This window comes from Etheostoma cragini, chromosome 5 (assembly GCF_013103735.1).
Source record: "Etheostoma cragini isolate CJK2018 chromosome 5, CSU_Ecrag_1.0, whole genome shotgun sequence".
NCBI lineage: Eukaryota > Metazoa > Chordata > Actinopteri > Perciformes > Percidae > Etheostoma > Etheostoma cragini.
This window is the reverse complement of record NC_048411.1, coordinates 29,881,155-29,884,350: the sequence shown is the minus strand read 5'-3', so window position 1 is coordinate 29,884,350 and position 3,196 is coordinate 29,881,155.

The following is a 3,196-nucleotide window of genomic DNA, read 5'->3' as shown; positions in this document are numbered from 1 at the left end:
TATTTCCCTCTATATACATTTATATATAAATATACCCATCATAATCATATAATACCCATATACTTACATGTCAGGCTGGGTTTAGTTCATGTTAAAGTCATTTAGGTTTAAACCCTCGTGTTGTCCACTTTTTTGTCCACTTGTGCTTTATTTTATTTATTTTTTTATCATATTGTCGCATTATTTTTTATTTCTTCTTTTATTTAAGTTGTTTTTTCAACGTTTTTGACCCTTTTTCCGACATTTTGGTCACATTTACATTTGACGCTCCCCCCTAAATACGAGTTTTACACTCATTCTTGGAATTTATGAACACTAAACCTAATTTTTGGAGTTTGAAAAGCAGAAATATGCTATTACATTGAATTTAAACACCACAAATGTAATGGAAGTAGAGTACTGCTCCTTCATTTTTTACTTGAGAAGAGCATTAAATTCATTTTTGGCCATTTGTGATATAGCCGTTTTTTTTGGAAAATGGGTCAAATTTGACCCCCAAAGACAACAGGAGGGTTAACTTAGTTATTAATCGTTAGGTTAGTTTTTTTTTTTATTATAAAGAAACAGAAAAAGAAAATCCCAAAGAATAAATGTGCGTCTTAAAAGCATCCGTAGAAAATGTCAAACCTGATCTCATATTCCCCGTCTAAAAGTAATCATACGTGTTATTTTGGTTTAATCTTCGCGTTCCCACACAGAATAAAAGATGCTTAATGTAGATTTCAGTTTATTGTTGAGGTTATCTCACCCTCGCCCAATATTGCCGTGTTTGTTTATGTGTGCCAATATCATCCGGCAAAGCAAACAAAGCGGTTATGTTCTTGAGCAGGAAGTGGTTTTGCAGCTTGAGGTTTTATATCAGACTAAGTTAGTGGTATTACATTACAGTGGGGCTCAGCTAAAAATGTGTGTTAATGTGCATAAAGAAGCCGAGAAAAGATGGAAAAATCTCCAAAAGGCATCAAATGACAGATTAGACATTCGTATGATACGTCACAAAAAGTTAGATTTTATTTCCTTCTTTCATTTACACTTTGAAAATAACAGAAAACAACAAAAAGGCTTCTGCAAAAGTTTGGGTTTCTTTATGCACATTAATACAATTTTTTTACCTGGGTTGCCCACTGTGTCGTCACCTCCCCGCCATGTTTTTAAAATGTCTGTTTTCCTCGATGATCAATCATCTCACCTTTACATCGTATAAAAAACTATACAATAATAATAACTTTTATAGAACATCAAAATCCAAGCTGCTGCTGCACAGTGCTTTCCAAATTAAAACATCAGGTTTATAAAGTACTTGGTGTATAAAAACCTGGACAGTGTAGGTAAGAGTGAGAAAAAAACTTTTTAACCCTTGTGTTGTCTTCCCGTCAACCATGATGACCATTTTTTTCAACATTATTTCTGTTTTTTCACCCACATTTTTCTCACTTTTTCAATGTTGTGGGTGCTATTTTTAAGTTTTTAGTGATTTTTTTCAAAGTTTTTTCGATATTTTTAATCTTGACATTTTCAGAGCTCATTTCAACGGCCCATTTTTTATGATAAAAAAAAAATAATTAACTTAAAATAGCTCAATTTGACCCAACATGAGGGTTAAAAAGGAATGAAAGATAAAAATGATATTGTATGAAAATGCATGCACAGCAATCCGTATGATATCCTCCAGAATTAGGTGTTTGTGTGTGTGCGTGTGTGTGTGTGTGTGTGTGTCTGTGTGCATGTGTGTGTGTGTGTGTGTTTGTGTGTCTGTCTGTGTGTGTGTCTGAGTGTGTCTGATCTCGTGTCTCACTGTGAGAAGTCAAGACAGCCAGAATCACCATGAACCTGGGTGTTTTATTTTGAAATGCGTTTTATTTTGTAAAGCACGCGGCTGCACTGTGGTCTTCCTGTATGTGATTACCAAGTCAACTCAAGCTTATTTCATCCATAAAAATGGAAGTTACAGTGCTCATAACGGCCGTAATACCCATAAAAACTAGAGCGTAAATACAATACAATAATACACTACACTACAGTACAACACAGTACATGAATACAGTAAAATTTTGCCTGTATGACACATACTCTCGCGTCTCGCACCAGAAATACAGGGAGACGCCGCGGGGCCCAGTGTGAACAGACAGGTCGGATAACATAAAATTAGCCGTGCTACGCTGCTATACGCGACGCTAACGCGTGCGATGTGTTCCAGCTGTTGAGCGACTGCCGGCGGTCACGTGACAGGTTACCTGGGGCAGGTTCTGCTACGGTTTCCGTGTTGAACGCAGCGATGTAGTCTACGTGACACGCAGGTATACCCTCTAGGAGAGGTCAAGGGTTTCCATGTACCCACTTACAGAAACCCACTTTACAGCATGTCAGTTTCCATCTCGGCCCTCCTGCTGCTCCACATTGTGGGAGAGAGAGATCTGCGCAGTTAAGGAGTCCTCAGTCACAGAAGAAGTCCTCAGGACCGTCCTTAGGGGGTTCCAGGCCATTCTAACCTCTGAGCCCATTGGATATGTATCCGCAGACCTGGCAGATCCTGATCCAGGATTGCCTAGTTGCCTTCTTATGGGGCGGCCGGATGGCTCCTTACCCCAAGTTGTTTATCTGGAATCTGTTGGGTAAGCAGAGATGAGACACTCCCAGGTGTTGGCAGCCAGGTTCTGGACCCCATTCGTCAGAATCCTTCCCCAGATGGAGGTCAGGACCGTAGGGATGCTAACGGACCCCCTGTTGCCTCGCTCATTGGGACCAGTAGGAAGGTCGACCGAGGTCTTCCGGGCCCTGATGGTCGGATGAGGACTGTTGAAGTCCAGATAGAGGACAGAGTTTACACCCGACCTAACACCCGCCTGATCGTGCTACCGGAGGTCCAAGACCAGGACGATAACCCCGATGATCCACATGGACCTTAAGCGGCCTTTCGAGGCACAAATCTGGACACAAATCTGGGGGCGGCTTTGTTGGAAAGACCGTGCCGGTGCGCATGAGTCAGTATCAACATTTCCAGTCGTCACCTCAAGATAGAAGCGGAGCGGATCGAGAGGGAGACACCCGATGTGTGCGCGTCATTGCTGAAAACCACACATGACGACAAATACATTCCTAATCACCTGAACATAAAAAGCTATATATATATATATATACAGTGGGTACGGAAAGTATTCAGACCCCTTTAAATTTTTCACTCTTTGTTTCATTGCAG